The following is a 22,902-nucleotide window of genomic DNA, read 5'->3' as shown; positions in this document are numbered from 1 at the left end:
TCCTCTCATCGGTTTCTGGTAGCAACGCATATCCCTGGGAAAACCAACATCGTAGCGGACAGATTGAGCAGAGCTATTCTCATGCCTCACGAGTGGTCTCTCAAGCAATCTGTAGCGGAAGAGATATTTCTGGAATAGGGTCATCCATGTTGCGATCTTTTTGCTACTCCCCAAAACAGCAAATGCCCAGACTTCTTCTGTCTCTTCCCTCTACCAGGCCATCCCCCCAGAGACGCTCTGACCCAGGATTGGCCCCAGGGACTTCTTTATGCCTTCCCTCCATTTCCTCTGATCCCTCAAGTTATCCAGAAAGCTACCGTTTTGAGAGCCAAATTGATTCTCATTGCCCCTTACTGGCCTCGACAAGTTTGGTTCCCGTTCCTCCATCATCACCTTTTGGTGCAGCCGTGGCATCTGGACCCAGTGCCAGATCTTCTGATTCACCAATCGGGTCAGCTGCACCGGTCTATCCCTTCTCTCAACCTCACAGCATGGTTGCTCCACTTCCTTCCTTAGCCAGGCTTCCTTTGATCTCTAACCCAGTTAGAGACATTATAGTATCTTCGTTAAAATCCTCTACCAGGAGGATTTATACAAGCAAATGGAAACGCTTCGCTTATTGGGCTAAGGCCAAGAATATTGATCCTTTTACTGCCCCTGTTCAGGCTGTCCTGGACTTCTTAGCAGAGATTTTTCATGCAGGCTCCTCTTCTTCCACAGTCAGAGTTCAATTGGCTGCTATCTCCAACTTTCATGTCGGGGTAGCAGATCATAATATTATGTCCCATAGGCTCTGCAGGGCCTTCTTGAAAGGAATTTTCCTACTAAAGCCTCCAATCAGGAATCCTCCTCCTCAGTGGGATCTAAATTTAGTGCTGACATCCTTGATTCTTCCCCCCTTCGAGCCAGCTGTTTCTTGTTCCCTGAAATGTCTTTCTTGGAAAACTTTATTCCTAGTGGCTATTACATCGGCCAGGAGGGTGTCTGAACTTCATGCTCTATCGGTTCGACCCCCCTACTTGGTTTTTCACAAAGACAGAGTATCTTTGAGAACTAATCTGACCTTTTTGCCTAAGGTCGCTTCTAAGACCAATTTGAATCAATCCATTGATCTCCCTGTATTTTTCCCAAACTATTCAGACAGAGCTGAACAAAAACTACATTATCTTGATGTCCACCGTCAACTTAGATATTATTTGGACAGAACAAAAATTTAGAAAATCTGATCAACTTTTGTTTCCTATGCGGATAATAAAAAAGGCCTTCCTGTTTCTAAAGTGACCTTGTCCAGATGGCTTTCTTCGGTCATCTCTGAAATTTATCTACTCAGGGGAAAACAGCTGTGCTCAAAACCTAAAGCACATTCAACTAGGAGCTTAGCTACTTCTACAGCTTTTCAAGCTAGACTTCCTTTAGACACTATTTGTGCAGCGCCACTTGGGCCACTCCTCACACTTTTGTTTCCCATTACAAATTGGACTTGGCCTCCAGGGACAGAGCCAGTTTTGGCTCTACAGTCCTCAAGAGTCTGTTCCATTGAGCCACCCAGGATAGAGGTGCTAGGGGCCGGTCCCATCAAGCAAGAATGAAGGCGAGATTGACAACTTAACATTAAGAAGTTATGTACCTACCATAACGTTCCATGTTAGTTGTCTTCTCGCCTTCTTTCTTGCGACCCTCCCTCCTTCCCCCAGGCCTGGACAGACCTTGTTATAAGAAATTATTATGCTGAAGACCATTCAGACCTGTTCCTTCTTCCATCCTGTAAGTTTTCTTTCTTCCTTTGGGAAGTATGTTTATGCTTGGTGCTATTGCCCTTTGTCATCAAACGAGATCTGGGTACTTACCGCCTTGCATCATGGGATATGGGGCTGCCTCGAGCTGGTAAAAGTGACTCTCGAGCTTAGCAAGTGCCGAGTCGGAGCCGAGGGATCGGCTCCGAATCCATCAAGCAAGAAAGAAGGCGAGAGAAGACAACTAACATGGAACGTTATGGTAGGTACATAACTTCTTATTTTGTTAAATTGAATAATTGACTGTTATTGAGTCTATTATATCCTTTAGTTTTACTTTTGACTGCTGCTCTTTTCTCCAAACGTATTGAAAGACAATTTCGATAAATAAAGAGTATCTGCTTGTAACCTTAGATATTGCATCACTTTTTGCAGTGATTCCAAATCAGTGGGGAATAGAGAACATTAGGAGCTTGCTATGTTCTAAATGTGTTTTCTCGAATGATAAAGTAAATCTGTTATGCAGTCTGCTTGAAATAATTTTGGACAATAATTTTTTTGTCTTGAAAGATGATTTTTACCTACAAAAGGCTGGCGTAGCTATGGGCACAGCTTGTGCAAACAGCTACACCAACCTAACTTTAGTCCAGTAGGAAGAAACATTTCTACTACAGGGAAATTAATTTAGCAAATATGTTCTGTGGTATGCATGTTCTGTGGATGACATGTTTTTTTTTCTATGGGGAAAACTCAATAGAGATGATGGGTAGATTCTTAGAGTACTTACACACAACAACACCATTTTTAAAATTTATCTGTTAAGTACTGAAATGAACAGATAGAATTCCTTGATGTTCTAGTGAAAAAAAAACAGAAATGGGGCAGATGGCTACTAGCCTGTATAGAAAACCAAGTAGAAAGAATTCCATATTACATAAAAACAGCATGCATCCAAGACACGTTAGCAAAAACGTTATGAAAGGGCAGTTCCTGAGAGCCTCAAGATTACATAGTGAAAATGATGAGTTGTAGAGGTCCATTGAAGTGTTAGAGGAGAACTACTTGATAGAGGATATAACCAGATAGAAATAGACACCACCATAGAAGGAGTATATCAAGAATGTCAAGGGCAGACCTTACTTCTCAGAACAAACTACAAGAGATATCCCTGAAACTGAATCCAGGGATGAGAAACTCAGGTTCCCCATTGCATATGCAAATGATGTCAGTCAATTTTGCGATATATTTAGGAGGAACTGGAACATATTATTAGCCACTAAAGAACTTGAAGGCGTCATAGACTCTGGACCTCACTTAAAAAAAATCACTCAAAAAATCACTTAAAAGGTAGTTATGTTATAAAACCAAACACATAAGTCCCTGAATGCATCAGATAGGATAGGGACATATATGTGCAGGAACTGCAGAGCTTTGTAAGAACATTTTCTCATGTAGCACTTTTGTACATCCACAGCAAAAGTTTAGAATTGAATTTAATTTCTATTCAGACTGCAGGACTAGAAATATAGTCTGTCTTAGTTTTTGCCAATATTGTAAAGTGTTTTATGTGGGCAAGACTAACAGAATGCTCAAAGAATGCATTTTAGAACATATGAGGGGCATAGTAAACAAAAAGGAGAGTAGTGCCCTAGCTAAACATGTAGAAGCTGAAGGGATGCACCATGTTTTTAAATTTTTAGTTTTAGAAGTTCTGGAAGAAAATATCAGAGGGGGTGACATTAGAAACAGAACAGAAGAGGCTGAGCAAAAATGGATTCTGCTACTAAATGCAGACAAACCCACAGGCATTAATGAAGCTGTTTCTTTGAAACCATTTTTAAAGGCAAGAGCCTTAAAGCACTAATTCCCTTCTACATGGTTCTATAGGCATTCACATTTGAATTTGCGTACTGCTTTTAACAGTTTTATGTCTATTTATGTTTTTTTCTACTATTTTTAAATTAATTGAATCTGATATAAATATTTAATTGTTTGTCTTAACTGATTGGGCACTTTGAAGTATATATATCAAGGAAGGCATGGGATGTTTTATTAAGTCTGATGGAGTGACTTGGAAGGTCGTGAAAGCGCTCACTTTGTCTTTGCAATAAATAATTTCCCCTGCTACTGTGGCAGTTCGACTTTTTATATACATACTATTGGCTCTGAGGTGAAGACCGAGCTGTTCATCTGGTACCTGTATTTTTTCTTTCTCTTTGTAGTTTTTGTGGAATCTTTTAAATCATTCTTCGTCATTCCTTTTGGCAGAAGTTTCTTATTTGGCCCCAAGGTTAAAGACACTCTACAGGTGTGAGAAAGATGAGAAGACTCTGTCTGCTATTGAAGTACGTTTTTCGAATTCTCAGAGAACCTTTTCCAAGAATCAGAGAGGTGGTCAAAAGATGTGGTTCGGGAAATCCCAGGTTCCTTTCCAGGATGCACATGGAGAAAGTTCTCCTTGTGGCATGGGGGTGGGTAACTCCAATGGAATACACCACCCACAAGGTAGAAGAGGCCCACAGAACCAAGGGTCCAGACATTCTTTCTCTGACGAGCCCTATCAATGCTCCTAAAAGAGGCCTGATTGTCTGGAGGCAGTCTGGCGTCACCAGAGGGCCTGGCCTGGCTAAACATAAAAAAAAGATATTTGGATGCAGAGGATTACTTCCAGAGGCTTTATAATTTCCTTTTCCCTACTACTGTTGTTGCAGAACAAAATTCCTGACAGTCCACCCAGTCAGAGGAAAATGGCAGCTGTGGAAATACAAAAGCTGTTGGAAAAAGAGTCATCCAAGAGGTCCCTCCAGAACAGAAAGGATCCAAAACTTACTCAAGATTCTTTTTAGTGCAAAAGAAAACGGGACTGGAGACAAATCTTGTATCTCTACGTTCGGAGCAAGTCAGTTTTGCATACCATGTTCTGGACGGTCACAATTTAGTCCATTTTTCCTTTCCTGCATAACAATGACTGGATGTACTTTAGAGGTCTCCAGGATGTGTATTGTCACATACAAATGAACAAATGGTCCAGGAGATACCTACACTTTCAGCTGGGAGCCAGTCACTACCAGTTTAGAGCACTGCCCTTTGGTCGCACTACAGCCCCCAGGGTGTTTACCAAATGCATGTCAGTAGTAGCAGCTCACTTCAGACTGCGGGGATTCAGAGTGTTTCCACAACTAGATGACTGGCTCCTTACCGCCTCAACAAAGCATCCACTGATAAAAGCTTGAGATTATGTACTCCAGACTTGTTGCAATCTGGGTATCGCAATAAACTACAAGAAGTCTTACTTTCAACCTCATTCTCTAGAGTTCATAGGGACCAATATTAGCACAACATCAATGATAGTATCTCTCCCATTACTTTCAAACCATTTGTGTTCAAGTCAGAAGAATACTCAGGAAATCAGTATTGCCAGCCCAAAAGTTATTACAGTCCCTGGGATCATGTCTGCAGCAACTGTGCTACTTCCACTAATAAGATAGCATATGTGAATCCGCCTGTGGACACAATCCAGTGGTCCATTTTACTTCAACCACTGTCCACCAAAATCAGCATAACGCAGGCCTGTAAAAAGGACCTTTGGTGATGGATTCACTGAGATTGAATATTACAAAGTTATCTATTCATCCTCCCTCATCCCAAGGCCATAGTGACCATGGAAACATCCCTGATCAGGTGAGGGGGGCATTTTTTTGGGGAATACTGTTCAAGGCTTGTGGTCTCCCAAAGAGGCCAACTTGCATATCACTGTAGTGGAAAGGAGAGCAGTCCTCCTAGCATTGCAGGCATTCCAAGATTCTCTCCCTTCCAGGATGATTGCAGTTCAAACAGGCAATATGTCTGTAATATGGTACAGCAACAAACAAGGAGGAATCGGATAATAAATACCCCTTGTGTCGAGAAGTCCTAAGTGTGTGGCAGTGGGCAATGTCTTCAAATCGATTTCTGAAAGCAATGCATATACCAGGGAAATCAAATGTGATAGCAGACAACTTGAGCAGGTCCATATTACCTTATGAGTGGTCCCTTAACACACACACAAGTAGTGGAAATGATATTCCACCAGTGAGGCCAGCTATGCTGCAAACTACCCCCCCCCCCCCCGAATAACAAATGCAACAGGTTCTTCGCCCTAATTCCCCCACTGGGGGAGTCACTGAGAGACTCTCTCCTTCATGACTGGCCCCCAAGTCTCCTCTGTGCTTACCCTCTAACTCCCTTAATTGCCAAATTTCTGCAGAAAGTATCTCGTTTGAAGAACAGAGTCATCCTCATTGCCACTTATTGGCCTTGACAGATCTGATTTTTCTTCCTTTGGTCTCACCTGGTTTATCAACCATGGATTTTAGATCCAATTCCTAACCTTCTGTCTCATCCAACAGATTTGACTACCCGGGATATCTTGGGCTTCAAGTTAACTGCATGGTATCTCCAATTCCAGTGATACTAAGCCCTCTTCTCCAGTGCACCACATTCTTTTATCTTCTCACAAGCCCTCTACCAGGAGAATCTACAAGTGCAAATGGAAAAGATTAGTCCTTTGGACACAATAACATGACACGGACCCGTTTTCAACACCTATATAGAAGATCCTTGAATTCTTGGCTTCCATTTTCAATAATGGGGCCAGTCCAGCTAGCTCTATATCCAATTTTCATATTGGAATTGATAATTCTACTTTAGCATCTTCAAGTCTTTGTAAAGCCTTTATAAAAAGATCTTTTTTTTTTTTTACTAAAACCCCTTTCAAGTACCCTACTCCACCTTGGGATCTTACTGTAATGTTGCAGGCCCTAACCCAGACTCCTTTTGAACCTGCAGCAAGATGTGAACTAAAATATTTGACTTGGAAGATGATTTTTCTTATAGCCATAACATTGACTACAAGGGTGTCAGAACTGCAAGCCTTGTCTGCTATGCCTCCTTACCTGAACTTTCATAAGGATATGGTATATTTTAGAACCAACCCTTCATTCCTTCCTAATGTGGTATCAGGATCTAATATTAACCAAATCATTAATCTCCCTGTATTCTTTCCAAATTTCTCCAACATAGGTGAGTGCATGTTACATTTATTGGACACTCCCAGACAATTATGTTTCTATATGCACAGAACTGAAAAAAATTAGCAAATCTGATCAATTGTGTCCTTTTCTGAAACCAGATTGGGTCATCTATTTTCAAAGGTAAATGTTAAGTTGTCCATCTCGCCTTCATTCTTGCTGGATGGGTTCGGAGCCGACCTCGGCTCCGACTCGGCCACTCTAAAAGCTCGAGAGTTGGCTCCACCGGCTCGAGGCTCCCCTTATATCCCACAATGCTAGGCGGTATTACCTCAGATCTCGTTTGCCGCTACAGCGATCGAGGTGTATGGTTTCTACCGGCTTCAGGTTAGTTATTATAGATTAATCTATAGTGAATTTAAACCCCCTTAATTTAGTCTATTTTAGTTATTTCCCTTAACTTAGTGGATTTTGACCCTTTCCTCCCTGTTTATCCACCCTTTTTTCCACAAGAACTTATTAGTTCTTCCCTCAGGCCTTCGGGCCCTTCCATCCCCTTAGTGGAGTGTATGTGTTTTTTTTTTAGGGATCTAAAAAAGAACTAATCTCCTTTTTTTAGTTATCCTTGTGAAAAGTGTAATCGGTGTGTTTGTGTGAGTGTGTGGTTACACTTTCCTTGAAAATGTCTAAGGAGTCAAAGGTCTCAGGCTTCAAGAAGTGTGACTCGTGCTGTCAGAAAATGTCTCTGACAGACAGTCACACTTCTTGTGTATACTGCCTGGGACCTTTACACCTGCAGGACTCTTGTGCTGTATGCCATGGCTTCAGCCCTAGAGTCCTGCAGGAAAGAAAAAAACAAACTTATTTTAAGAGGTTTGCTTAAGCCTGAGGGTTCCCCTACTGCTACTTCGGGCAAACCCTCGAAGGCTTCTAGGTCCTCGACTCCAGCTTCTGAATCGAGGCCTAAGGCTTCGAAACCTACTGCTACATCGGCTCTGGCTGGAGCCGATGAGTCTCGGACTACAGCTTCTGTGGTTCCCTCGGCTCCAGCTGGAGCCGAGGCATTGGAAATTCCTGGGTCGGCTCTGATCAGACCATCGGAACCGACATCTAGAAAGAGGGTCTAGGTCACCGTCCCTTGGCTCCGTTCATTCGGCTCCAGCGTCTCCCTTGCTGTCTGAACGGAGCCATAGATCTCACTCCTCTAGATCATCGAGGCTTTCGGATCATGACCTTCAGAGGGTAGTGAGTCGACTTCTTAAGTCCGAGGCACTGGCCCAAATGCTTCAGAGCCCGACTCATCAGTCGATGCTTGACCCTATTCTCAAAATGTTCCTCCTCCGACTCCTTTGAGCTCGGGCCGGGCGTTGAACCGAGACTGTGGTAGCTTCGGAACCGATACAATTGTCTTCGGTTCCGTCGTCGGCTCCGATTTCTTCCTTTGAAGAATCTCGGCGCCGGACTTCCCTCGTCGGCTCCGAGGGGGTGAGTGGCATCGGACCCTTGTCCGACCCCGCTCTCCCTCTCTGTGCTTCGGCGCTGGTGAGTTCGGCTCCGACATCGGCCTCGGAGCCATCACTGTCGGTGCCGAGGGAGGTTCTCAGCACCGGGCGGGGACCTCTGGCTCTGCCTGACAGGGGTGCGTTCGAGGTCATGCGGAGTGTGTTGGAACCTGGTTCAACTCCACAGTCGGCTCCGTCCGCCCCTCCCTCTTCGGTGCCTCAGGTTATGTCTACTCACTCCCTCATCCCAGACCGCAGAGAGCCAGCTCCTCAAGAATCCCCTGTGGGGATCTCATCCTCTTCCGAGGCCTCTCCTGAATTGGCAGGGGAGCCCCCTAGGAAGAGAAAGTGTAAGAGGAAGCACATAGACTCACCTGAGTCTGTCACCTCTGACACAGATTTAGAGGATTCCGAGGGTTCCCCCCGTTCCCCTTCTGAAGATGTCTCTTTTGCAGACATTCTAGAGATCCTGAAACAGAGGGGAAATTGGCCAGCCCTTAACCCTTCGGAGGATGAATCTGTGTATCTTGAGGCGTTTGGCTCTCGCCCTTCCACCTCCTGGTTGTCCCCCCACTTTGACCCCCTCATGCAGGTGGTAGCAAAAAAGGCTTGGACAGCTTTTGACTCAGTGGACCCCACCCCCAGGAGACCTTCAAAGTTTATCACAGCACCAGCAGATAAGCAATTTCTGACCAAGGGAGTTTCTGTGGATGCTATGGTGGTAGCTGCTGCCACTAAGAAGGAACTAGCTGATCCTTCGGTGCCTGTCCATCCTCCTAACAAGGAATCTAGGTCTATGGACAGGTACGGGAAGCGGATGTTTTCGTCAGTGACCTTTGCTATGCGTTCGCTGAACTACCTATGCCATTTCACTCGTCTTCAAAGAGATTTGATCAAGGAAGCGAGTGAGATGTTGAAGGATCCTACAGCTGTGGGTTTTCAGGACAAGATGAACGCTCAGCTGGCTACCCTAAACTCTATAGCTAACTCCTCCATGCGCCTCCTTTCATATGCAGCTGATGGAGCGAGCAGAGCCGCAGGGACAGGTGTTGCCTTACGCCGGCATGCCTGGATGCGGCTATGCAATTTTGCGGACCCCTTTAAAACGTCTTTCACTAGTTTGATGGATCATCTCTCTTTGGTCCTCAAGTGAAAGAAACCTTGACGAGGTGCGAGACGGATGGCAAAACTCTTTCTGCCGTCGGAGTCCGTTTTTCTACTCCTTCTAGGCCTTACCCCAAAGGCCAGAAAAGTGGGAAAATGTGGTTCCATAAACAATCTCAAGGGACTTTGCCTGACGACAGAGTCGGTTCCCTCCAGAGGCGGAGTGGGGAACAATAATGGTAGACGTCGCCCTAGAGGCAGGGGGGGTCCGCAGAACCAGGGCAATCGAGAAACTTTTTCCGATAAGCCCTTCCAGCATCCCTGAGGTGTTGCCCGACTGTCCACCTTCGGAGGCAGTCGGGGGAAGATTGTCACTGTACACAGAAGCCTGGCGATCCCTAACTCAAGACAAGTGGGTACAGTCCATCATTTCCGAAGGCTATTCCATTCCGTTCTTTCATATTCCAAATCAATCAAAAAAATCCCTTCCAGATGTTCCACCCGCTTAGAGGGATCAAGCAGCGTTGGAAATATCAAAGTTGCTTGCAAAAAGAGCCATTCAGCCAGTGCCAGCAGACCAGCAAGGATCCGGAATCTACTCCAAATTCCTTTTGGTTCCAAAGAAAACAGGGGACTGGAGACCCATTTTGGATCTCAGTATCTTGAACAAGTCGGTCAAGAAAACAAGATTTCAGATGGTCACGCTACAATCCATCCTACCCCTATTGGGAAAGGAAAACTGGATGTGCTCTATAGACCTCCAGGATGCGTACTATCATATAAAAATGAACAGATGCTCCAGGAGATACCTCCGCTTCCGGCTGGGAACCAGTCACTTTCAATTCAGAGCCCTGCCCTTTGGTCTCACCACTGCCCCCCGGGTGTTTACCAAATGCATGGCAGTGGTAGCTTCTCACCTGAGATGTCAAGGATTCCAGGTGTTTCCATATTTGGACGACTGGCTCCTCACAGCTCCTACCAAGCATCTTCTTCTAATGGCCAGAGACTACACCTTTCGCATTTGTCAAAAGTTAGGCATCTCAATAAATTGCGAAAAGTCTGTTTTGTCGCCTTGTCGCTATTACCTTCATAGGCGCAAATCTAGACACAGTCAACATGTCTGCGAGACTAACAGACCAAAGAATAGCAGACATACGCAAACTGGTCTCTCTTCTCTTTCACAGCAACAGAGTCAAAGCCAGATTAGTTCTGAAAGTACTGGGGATTATGGCGGCTGCTATCCCTCTACTTCTATTAGCCAGATTCCACATGAGAATCCTTCAATGGATGCTCTTCACACAATGGTCGTACCAGCAACTTCCGATGTCCCACACCATTATTATTACGCAAGCATGCAAGAATCATCTTCTTTGGTGGATTTCTTCCCCTCAGCTCTTCCTGGGAAGACCCTTTGTTCCTTCCCCTCCGGTTGCTACTCTGACAACGGACGCCTCCCTGATCTGGTGGGGGGGGGCATTATCAGGGCAGAACAGTCCAGGGCATATGGCAACCAGACGAATGCCACTTGCATATAAATGTTCTAGAGATGAGAGCAGTGCTTTTAGCGTTGCAAGCCCTTCAAGACTCTCTTCCCTTGGGAACGATAGCAATCCAGACGGACAATATGTCTGTAGTGTGGTATATCAACAAACAAGGCGGAACCAGGTCCTATCCCATATGTCGAGAAGCACTCAGACTGTGGCAATGGGCGATTTCTTCTCAGCGGTTTCTGATAGCAACGCACATCCCCGGGAAGTCCAATCTAATCGCGGACAAGTTGAGCAGAGCTATCCTCATGCCTCACGAGTGGTCTCTGAAAGATTCTATTTTGGAGAAAATTTTTCTCAAGTGGGGTCAGCCTTGCTGCGACCTTTTTGCTACTCCCCAAAACAGCAAGTGCAGAGATTATTTCACCCTATTCCGTTACCAGGCCAGCCCAGCAGAGATGCTCTAGTCCAAGTTTGGCCCCGGGGACTTCTGTATGCATTTCCTCCCTTCCCACTAATCTCTCAAGTGATACAGAAAGCTATCGCTCAGAAGGCCTCATTGATCCTCATTGCTCCTTACTGGCCTCGACAGGTTTGGTTCCCCTTTCTACATCAATTTCTGTTGGAGCAACCTTGGCATCTGGACCTAGTTCCAGATCTTTTGATCCATCAATCGGGTCAGTTACATCGCTCCCTCCCCTCTCTGAACCTCACTGCTTGGTTCCTCCAATTCCAACCTTAGCCAGGCTTCCTCAAATATCTCACTCTGTTCGAGATATTTTGATAGCTTCCCATAAATCTTCCACTCGGAAGATTTATCTTAGTAAGTGGAAACGTTTTGCCTTTTGGGCTCAAGTAAGGGACATAGATCCTTTCACTGCTTCCATCCAAATAGTCCTTGATTTTCTAGCTGAACTCTTCCATGCAGGTTCATCTCCTTCTACTCTTAAAGTTCAATTGGCAGCTATTTCTAACTTTCATGTGGGCATTTCAGATTCTGCCATCATGTCTCACAAGCTTTGCAAAGCTTTTTTTAAAGGAGTTTTTCTTCTCAGACCTCCTATAAGAAATCCTCCTCCTTCTTGGGACCTTAATTTAGTTCTCACATCTTTGATTCTTCCCCCTTTCGAACCTGCAGCTTCCTGTTCATTGAAATTGCTATCCTGGAAGACTCTCTTTCTGGTAGCCATTACTTCAGCTAGAAGGGTCTCAGAACTTCATGCACTCAGCAGTCGACCACCGTATCTATTGTTTCATAAAGACAGGGTGTCCTTACGAACCAATCCATCCTTTTTACCTAAAGTAGCCTCTGCGTCTAACCTAAATCAAAGCATTGACCTCCCTGTGTTTTTCCTAACTTTTCTAACAGGTCTGAACAAAAATTGCATTGGCTAGATGTTCATCGTCAGTTAAGGTATTATTTGGATAGAACCAAACAGATCAGGAAAACTGACCAGTTGTTTGTCTCTTATGCAGAAGGCAGAAAGGGACTTTCAGTTTCGAAGGTATCACTCTCCAGATGGCTAACATCTCTGATTTCCTTTGTTTATGAAATTAGACACCAAAAGCTGCCTAACAAACCTAAGGCCCACTCCACCAGAGCTTTGGCTACTTCTATAGCCTTCCAAGACAGGCTGCCTATTGACACCATTTGTGCAGCGGCTACTTGGGCTACTCCTCACACTTTCATTTCTCATTATAAGTTGGATTTAGCTTCTAGACATAGAGCTAACTTTGGTTCCACTGTTCTCAAGAGTCTGTTCCGATAGGCCACCGGGACAAGGTGCTAGGGGCGGTCCCATCCAGCAAGAATGAAGGCGAGATGGACAACTTAACATATAGAAGTTATGTTCTTACCATAACGTTCCATGTTAGTTGTCTTCTTCTCGCCTTCTTTCTGCGTCCCCCTCCTTCCCCCTAGCCTGGACAGACCTAGAGGAGTTTGATTGTGACCTCTCTTTCTACCACCTCTATTGTATATAGGTATATGCTATACTGTGCATATATTCCTTCATCAGATTTTCAGATCACCTTCTTCCCTTCCTTTTATAGAGGTGGGTTTTTCCCTTTTCCAGTGGTTCTGGAGTTATTTTTGGCTGGGCATAGCTTACAAACGAGATCTGAGGTAATACCGCCTAGCATTGTGGGATATAAGGGGAACCTCGAGCCGGTGGAACCAACTCTCGAGCTTTTAGAGTGGCCTAGTCGGAGCCGAGGTCGGCTCCGAACCCATCCAGCAAGAAAGAAGGCGAGAAGAAGACAACTAACATGGAACGTTATGGTAAGAACATAACTTCTATTTTTATCAAAATGGGTGACTGATTGTATTTCATTTGTGTATAGCAAGTTGGGTCTGGTCTTGTCTAAACCCTTAAAGGCCCATTCAACAAGATCTTTGGCGACCTTATTAGCTTTCCTAGCTAGGACTTCCATGGATGGTATTTGTTCAGCCGCAACTTGGGCTAATTCTCATACCTTTATCACTCATTACAAACTGAATCTGGTCTCTCTGTAGTGCTCGGGAATATCCTTAGAGTCCACCTGGGATTCAGGAAGCTGGGGACTGTCCCATATGTTGAGGAATGAATGAAAATTGGCAATGTCAGATAAAGAAGTTGTGTTGTCCGTTTTCATTTTTCCTCACCCCCCCACCCCATCCATGTTTCTTTGCTGATTTCTGGAACAGTGGGAGTGTGTTCAAGAACTACATTTCCTTTCTCTGAACTCCAGAAAGTGATTTTCCATAGTATATGCATATGCCTATATTGCCCCTTAAGGGGCTACAAACAAGATTTGGCGAAGGAAAGGAATTATATCATTGTGGGTAAGGAAGGAGCTTGAGAATTTTTTCCACAAGTTGTGGAACAGTGGCAGAGTCAGATCCTAGGATCGGATCCAAACCCATATGTTGAGGAAAAATGAATATGCACAACACAGATGGAATGTTATAGTGAGTACATAACTTTTTTTTTTTTTCTCAGTGTAGCAAAGCATGTATTACAGGCTATGGAGCCTGGTGTCTAGAAGCTGTTAGAGGTTAGCATCCCTTGTAAAGAAATTCCTGAGGAAACATGGTCTGATGATTCTGATTGACAGAGATGGAGCTACTTCTCCTTTAGGACACCAAGCCAAACTTTCTGACTGTGAAGAAAATACAAATGTCCTTCCATTTCACTGTTGCATTATTCATTACATTAGAGATCCCTTGCCAAGGGCAGTCCAATGTCTGCCCAGTATACCAAAGCCTTTAGGTTACTTTAAGGTACGCCGTTTGTTACACCTATGCTCCTTGCATAGCATAGGGCATTAAGGTGGTTCCGTACATACCATCTTCAGAACATCTTTACCAACAGTCTGAACTTCATTGCTTGATCGTTGGTCTGAACGCCCATTCCATTGCTGGTTCACCAAACCATTGCAGATAAGTGCCCTGTTGAGGTTCTTTTTTACTTGCACTTTTTTGTTGTTGCTTGTGGGGTTTCATGTCATCCAAGAAGGGTAAATGCCAGTGTGGAAGACCGATTCCCCATAAAGACCACCTTGACCAGTGTCTTTTTTTGCTTAGGTGCTTCTCAGGACCACATGTCCTTTTCCATTTGTCGGGCTATTGTACCTTAAACCCTTCATAGCAGACTATCTTTTTTGCTGCTTTATCTTGAACAATCAAGTGCCTTAAGCTTCTTGTGAAAGATGCAATGGAGGATACTTCTGCTCTGTGGGACAGCAATCAGTGAAGAAGGCCAAGAAGCCTAGGCTGAAATCTACTGTTGTTCAGCCTCCACATGACATCTCTCCCCAGGCGAGTCAGTGCCCGGAGGTTCACTCAGCTTTGATTGGATTCTTCTGCCGCGACCGGGTTGGAGGACGGCGGGGATCTGACTTTCAGCATGTCCGAGGAGGCTTTGCAGACATCTATTTTGGAAGCTCAGAGGGAGCCATGACTGATTATTTCCAAGGGGCCTAGGGGTGTGTGACGTCCAGTTACTATTCCACTATTTTGCCACTAAATAATGTGATGCCCCGACAATGCCCTACCGGACTGTCAACAATAATGTGACATCCCCCACTATCCTGGGTCAGTAACTAAGGAGCTTCAGTCCTCACTACTGACTCCAGTGTGAGACTGTCACTTAAACAGGAGTAATATTCCACAATTTTCCCCTAAGAGCACAACAGGAACATGCTCTTTAACCTAGGACTGGACTGTATTCTTCTGTCCACCCCAAATATAATTCCTTATTACACAGTTCAGAGCAATGTGCCCCAGTTTACGACCTCTGATACACCCACACTTAAAGCAATTAAATCTCACACATTAAAACACTTCTGGGAAAGCCTGCCACAATTTTCCAGCTGTGTCCCTTCCCCAAAATAATACGGTAATGCTGCCAGCAATCAAAGTGTCATCTTGCCCTTTTAAAGGGGTGTCCAATTATGAAAATTTAAATATTAAAACAAATAGTAGCAAATGACCTAAGCAGAAAGGCTTTTGGAGTGGCCCAGGAAATTATCAAAACAAGTATAAGCATGGTCAAATCACTAAAGAAAAACACCGACCAGCCACAATGTAAGTTAATAAAAATATTTAATAATGAGTAAAATTATTACAAATATAAAACAGTAATTTTCCATAAACAAACATAACTCAATTACCAGGAAAATGAAGTCAATATTGAAGGATAGAAGTCCAACATTTAGAAAAACTATAAGTGATCTAGTTATAATTTTTTGTCTGACTTAAAGAACACTGTCCCTGATCTAAACTAAATTACAACAGAGCAAAGGCAGACTTAAAGTTCTTGATGAGACCTTTTGACTATCCACTGCACAGTACATCTGTGAACAACTCACAGCTGGATGTTAACTGACACCACCTGTTTTCAGCAGTCTGTTTTATCGACTAGCCTGACTGTCACAACTGTTCCAGTTTTAATTTTCATTTTATGTTTAGCAAACAGCTGTTGGTTGATTTTCAAAAGTTCCTTCCTGTCTTTTAGCTTCTGATGGTAACACATAGCAACAGTCAACATTCTGATCATATTGTCTGCAGATCAGCTGAATCTTTCTTCACAAACATACTCAGAAATGTAAGGACACTGTTCAAGTCTTTAAAACATTCTACACAAACAGGTTAATCTGAATTTATGTACAAAAACTCAGCCAGACATGCTAGCACAAATAACAGTGTCTAGTTTCTGTCGCTGTCTGATCAGGATAAAACAGACCAACATTCGTGGATTCTGTTCAAGCAGCTTTATTACACACAAACACTTCAGAATTGAGGCTTTAACTTAAACTTATAAACAGACTGACTGCCAAGCTCATGCATATTAACACTCTGGCTGTTCTCTCAAAAATGGCACTGCTGCCTGCTTGTGCTCTGTATTTATATGCATGTGCTACATCTGGAAATGCTTCTTAAAGGTACATAAACACGCTCTGATCTACATCCTCCCTCTTTGTGACATGGTCCTTATACAGAATAATTGTATTCAATGACATGCAATTTACAGAAATTATCTTTTGACATGCAGTTGTACAGGACTAGTTGTTTGACATGCAATCGTACAAAATAAGACACCTATAAAACAGTTATGTCCAAGTTGCTGTGTATTTTACTCTAGGTCTGGAAATACGACCTGATCGTGTAACATAAAAGTCAGAACTGGATCCAGCAACATCTGGGACATCATCAGGAACAGGAATGGATACGGAGACATACTCCTCGGTATGAACATTGTCTGGGTTGCTCTGAGACCTAGACTGTGTATCACAGGTACAATGCGGCGATATCGCTTCTGATACAGGAAGATGATGTCTGCAGATGTTCATCGTGTTTCACTGTTGCAGTCATCACTGTAGGGTTCTTCCTGCCGGCAGGCAGCCCTCGGTCGGCCAGAATCCCAAAGTCTGGGTCCGGCGTCGGCTGTTCAGTCATGCTCCCTGACGTCAGAGCGTCAGGAGTACAAAGCTGCCAGCCGATGCCATGTTCTCCAGTCTTTCTTGCCGTGTAGTGGAAGCAGTTCACAAGTGGCAGTCGGCTGACTCCTGATATTTTTTCGTGCTTCATTCCGAAGACTTTCTTCTTCTTCTCAAAGCTAAGTACCCCGTTGGGGAAACTTTTTTCTTGCTCCAGTCCGATGTCAGAAAAAGTTAATAATTGTATTTCTTGTGGGAAGCAAATACCTCCTAAGGATTTCCACTCTTAGTGTATTCCTTGTTTAGGCCCTGACCACGACGTAGCTAGTTGTCGGTTTTGTGCTAGATCTAACCAACATACTATTAAGTGGCGGTACGATTTTGCTTTTCACTACTTTGGCAGGCGATTTAATTACAGTATGTGATCGGACACGCTTCCGACTCCCGGAGTTCACAAACAATGCAAGGATAAGGACAGGCCTCCGAGGTCCAAATCAGACGACGGTTTACAAGCAGAGCCAGCTACAGGTTCGGCCATCATCAGTGAGACACTTTCGCAGCCCCTGTTGTTGGCCATTTCAGAACCGATTGCCGAAAAAGACTCCCATGAGGAGCCAACTAGGCCTTTGAGTACTCCAGCTGCAGGACCTTCGGACAATGCTCCCTCGGATGGGTCTGGAGCCGCTGTGCAGGTACCGGCTTCCGAGGGGGTTTTCAGGCCTACACAGCTTCTGATAAAGTCAAAGGCAAAGACTCCTTCTAAATCAAAGACTCCAGCCCAAGCCTCTTCTGATCCGGGACCCAAATCTCAGAAACAGCTGCTTAAAATGGTGGAGGACTTACTAACCATGATTAGGTGTTCACATCCCCCTCCAGACAAAAGGCCAAGGCAAGAATTGGATTATGAATCCTCTGATCAGGCATCTATTTCTTCAGTGTCTTCCTCTGAACAGGAATATTCTTTCCCTCCTTATGAGGATTTTGATGCTGAGGAATCCATTCCATCAGCTTCTCCCCCTGATGATTTTTCTTTTGGGGAAACTTTACATGACATGAGGGAACATTTTCACTGGGAAGGACAGGAGTACTCTGAATCTAAGAGAAGACTTAGGGATTTCCTTCTTCTTCCCCAACACAGACCCCTGGCTATTCCTCCTATTTTGGATATTGTGGATGATGTCTTTTCTGACGCTAATTTAACTCCTGACTCCTTTCCTCCAGCCCCTGCTAAGCCTGACCGATATTACAGGGTCCCTGCCTCCCACCAGTTCCTTTACAAAAATTCTGCTGCTGATCCAGAAACCATTTCTTAGGGTCCTAAGGGTGTTAAGGCCGCCTCTGCTAAATACCCTATTCCATCAGATAAGGATTCTAGAGCTTTGGAGAGATGGGGCAAAAAAGTGTACACTTCTGCTACTTTATCCATTAGGGCTTTAAATTGTCAATTTCATATGCTAAAATATCAGCAATTTCTGCTGTCCGTTATGAAACAAAAGCTAGGTACCATTTCTGCATGTGCAGATAATAAGGAATTACACGATTTGATGCATGCTACTGAGCAACTGGGGAAGCATGCCTTACACTGTAGTTTTGATGCCTTGGAGGCTTCATGCAGAGCGGCTGCCACTGGCACAGTCATTAGAAGGAATGCTTGGTTAAAGAAACAAAGCTTATTTGATCAGGTGAAAGCACAGTTACTGGATGCTCCTGTTCAGAATAATGTTTTAGCAAATTTCTTAAACAATTGACTAGTTAACTGAGAACCATTGTCAGAAATAACTTTGTGTGGACTACCATGGACTGAGAAATGATGTTTCATCTTAGTAAGAACAGCACTGGATGTTAGGCTAGGTAGCAAATCGATCTCAAACCAGTTAGAATAAGAGTCTACCAACACTAAGTAATGTTGACTGTTCCGCTCAAATGTCAGTTGCTACTGTTGACCAGGGTATTTCAGGAATTTTGCTTGGCTGAATTGGCTCTTTTTGCAAATGCGGCTTAATACTGTTGCACACTGAACAAGAAGAAAGCACTTTATCAATGTATTTTGCTAGAGAAGACCAAAATACAAGTCCTCTCGCCTTTCTTGTGGTAGAATCAGAACCTGTGTGGCCATTATGTAAAATTTGAATGTATTCATGCTGTAAGGAAGTAGAAACAATAACTGTTGGACCTTTGAAAATACCATCTTCCATCAGGATCTCGTCTGTGTATGGAAAGTAAGACTGCACTTCTGGCTGCACACAGGATTGCTTTGACGGCCATCCTACATTGATGAAGTGGTTGAGCTTTTGTAATATTGGATCAGCCTTTTGTATGATCACTCAACTCATCAAGTCTCATGGTAGAAAAATTATGCACCTTCATGACATCAAAGTCAAAATTCTGTGCATCAAGCTGTTCTGTGGTATTTCTGGGTGATCTGGATAAGGTATTTTTTCTTTCTCTTTGTAGTTTTTGTGGAATCTTTTAAATCATTCTTCGTCATTGCTCCTTTTGGCAGAAGTTTCTTATTTGGCCCCAAGGTTAAAGACACTCTACAGGTGTGAGAAAGATGAGAAGACTCTGTCTGCTATTGAAGTACGTTTTTCGAATTCTCAGAGAACCTTTTCCAAGAATCAGAGAGGTGGTCAAAAGATGTGGTTCGGGAAATCCCAGGTTCCTTTCCAGGATGCACATGGAGAAAGTTCTCCTTGTGGCATGGGGGTGGGTAACTCCAATGGAATATGCCACCCACAAGGTAGAAGAGGCCCACAGAACCAAGGGTCCGGAGATTCTTTCTCTGACGAGCCCTATCAATGCTCCTAAAAGAGGCCTGATTGTCTGGAGGCAGTCTGGTCTCACCAGAGGGCCTGGCCTGGCCTGGCTAAACATAACAAAAAGATATTTGGATGCAGAGGATTACTTCCAGAGGCTTTATAATTTCCTTTTCCCTACTATTGTTGTTGCAGAACAAAATTCCTGACAGTCTACCCAGTCAGAGGAAAATGGCAGCCGTGGAAATACAAAAGCTGTTGGAAAAAAGAGTCATCCAAGAGGTCCCTCCAGAACAGAAAGGATCCAAAACTTACTCAAGATTCTTTTTAGTGCAAAAGAAAATGGGACTGGAGACCAATCTTGTATCTCTACATTCTGAGCAAGTCAGTTCTGCATACCATGTTCTGGACGGTCACAATTCAGTCCATTTTTCCTTTCCTGCACAACAATGACTGGATGTACTTTAGAGGTCTCCAGGATGTGTATTGTCACATACAAATGAACAAATGGTCCAGGAGATACCTACACTTTCAGCTGGGAGCCAGTCACTACCACTTCAGAGCACTGCCCTTTGGTCTCACTACAGCCCCCAGGGTGTTTACCAAATGCATGTCAGTAGTAACAGCTCACTTCAGACTGCAGGGATTCAGAGTGTTTCCACAACTAGATGACTGGCTCCTTACCGCCTCAACAAAGCATCCACTGATAAAAGCTCGAGATTATGTTCTCCAGACTTGTTGCAATTTGGGTATCGCAATAAACTACAAGAAGTCTTACTTTCAACCTCATTCTCTAGAGTTCATAGGGGCCAATTTTAGCACAACATCAATGATAGTATCTCTCCCATTACTTTCAAACCATTTGTGTTCAAGTCAGAAGAATACTCAGGAAATCAGTATTGCCACCCCAAAAGTTATTACAGTCCCTGGGATCATGTCTGCAGCAACTGTGCTACTTCCACTAGCAAGATAGCATATGTGAATCCTCCTGTGGACACAACCCAGTGGTCCATTTTACTTCAACCACTGTCCACCAAAATCAGCATAATGCAGGCCTGTAAAAAGGACCTTTGGTGATGGATTCACTGAGATCGAATATTACAAAGTTATCTATTCATCCTCCCTCATCCCAAGGCCATAGTGACCATGGAAACATCCCTGATCAGGTGAGGGGGGCATTTTTTTGGGGAATACTGTTCAAGGCTTGTGGTCTCCCAAAGAGGCCAACTTGCATATCACTGTAGTGGAAAGGAGAGCAGTCCTCCTAGCATTGCAGGAATTCCAAGATTCTCTCCCTTCCAGGATGATTGCAGTTCAAACAGCTAATATGTCTGTAATATGGTACAGCAACAAACAAGGAGGAATCGGATAATAAATACCCCTTGTGTCGAGAAGTCCTAAGTGTGTGGCAGTGGGCAATGTCTTCAAATCGATTTCTGAAAGCAATGCATATACCAGGGAAATCAAATGTGATAGCAGACAACTTGAGCAGGTCCATATTACCTCATGAGTGGTCCCTTAACACACACACAAGTAGTGGAAATGATATTCCACCAGTGAGGCCAGCTATGCTGCAAACTATCCCCCCCCCCCCCGAATAACAAATGCAACAGGTTCTTCGCCCTAATTCCCCCACTGGGGGAGTCACTGAGAGACTCTCTCCTTCATGACTGGCCTCCAAGTCTCCTCTGTGCTTACCCTCTAGTTCCCTTAATTGCCAAATTTCTGCAGAAAGTATCTCGTTTGAAGAACAGAGTCATCCTCATTGCCACTTATTGGCCTTGACAGATCTGATTTTTCTTCCTTTGGTCTCACCTGGTTTATCAACCATGGATTCTAGATCCAATTCCTAACCTTCTGTCTCATCCAACAGATTTGACTACCCGGGATATCTTGGGCTTCAAGTTAACTGCATGGTATCTCCAATTCCAGTGATACCCAGACAGTCTAAGCCCTCTTCTCCAGTGCACCACATTCTTTTATCTTCTCACAAGCCCTCTACCAGGAGAATCTACAAGAGCAAATGGAAAAGATTAGTCCTTTGGGCACAATAACATGACACGGACCTGTTTTCAACACCTATATAGAAGATCCTTGAATTCTTGGCTTCCATTTTCAATAATGGGGCCAGTCCAGCTAGCTCTATATCCAATTTTCATATTGGAACTGATAATTCTACTTTAGCATCTTCAAGTCTTTGTAAAGCCTTTATAAAAAGATCATTTTTTTTTTTTTTACTAAAACCCCTTTCAAGTACCCTACTCCACCTTGGGATCTTACTGTAATGTTGCAGGCCCTAACCCAGACTCCTTTTGAACCTGCAGCAAGATGTGAACTAAAATATTTGACTTGGAAGATGATTTTTCTTATAGCCATAACATTGACTACAAGGGTGTCAGAACTGCAAGCCATGTCTGCTATGCCTCCTTACCTGAACTTTCATAAGGATATGGTATATTTTAGCACCAACCCTTCATTCCTTCCTAATGTGGTATAAGGATTTAATATTAACCAAACCATTAATCTCCCTGTATTCTTTCCAAATTTCTCCAACATAGGTGAGTGCATGTTACATTTATTGGACACTCCCAGACAATTATGTTTCTATATGCACAGAACTGAAAAAAATTAGCAAATCTGATCAATTGTGTCCTTTTCTGAAACCAGATTGGGTCATCTATTTTCAAAGGTAATTTTATCAAAATGGGTGACTGATTGTATTTCATTTGTGTATAGCAAGTTGAGTCTGGTCTTGTCTAAACCCTTAAAGGCCCATTCAACAAGATCTTTGGCGACCTTATTAGCTTTCCTAGCTAGAACTTCCATGGATGGTATTTGTTCAGCCGCAACTTGGGCTAATTCTCATACCTTTATCACTCATTACAAACTGAATCTGGTCTCTCTCTAGTGCTCGGGAATATCCTTAGAGTCCACCTGGGATTCAGGAAGCTGGGGACTGTCCCATATGTTGAGGAATGAATGAAAATTGGCAATGTCAGATAAAGACGTTGTGTTGTCCGTTTTCATTTTTCCTCACCCCCCTATTCATGTTTCTTTGCTGATTTCTGGAACAGCGGGAGTGTGTTCAAGAACTACATTTCCTTTCTCTGAACTCCAGAAAGTGATTTTCCATAGTATATGCATATGCCTATATTGCCCCTTAAGGGGCTACAAACAAGATTTGGCGAAGGAAAGGAATTATATCATTGTGGGTAAGGAAGCAGCTTGAGAATTTTTGGTTTCCACAAGTTGTGGAACAGTGGCAGAGTCTGATCCTAGGATCGGATCCAAACCCATATGTTGAGGAAAAATTAATATGCACAACACAGATGGAATGTTATAGTGAGTACATAACTTTTTTTTTTTTTTCTCAGTGTAGCAAAGCATGTATT

This window comes from Protopterus annectens, chromosome 6.part0 (assembly GCF_019279795.1).
Source record: "Protopterus annectens isolate FY-2018-M chromosome 6.part0, PAN1.0, whole genome shotgun sequence".
Taxonomy (NCBI): Eukaryota; Metazoa; Chordata; order Ceratodontiformes; family Protopteridae; genus Protopterus; species Protopterus annectens.
Note: the sequence above shows the minus strand (reverse complement) of the source record.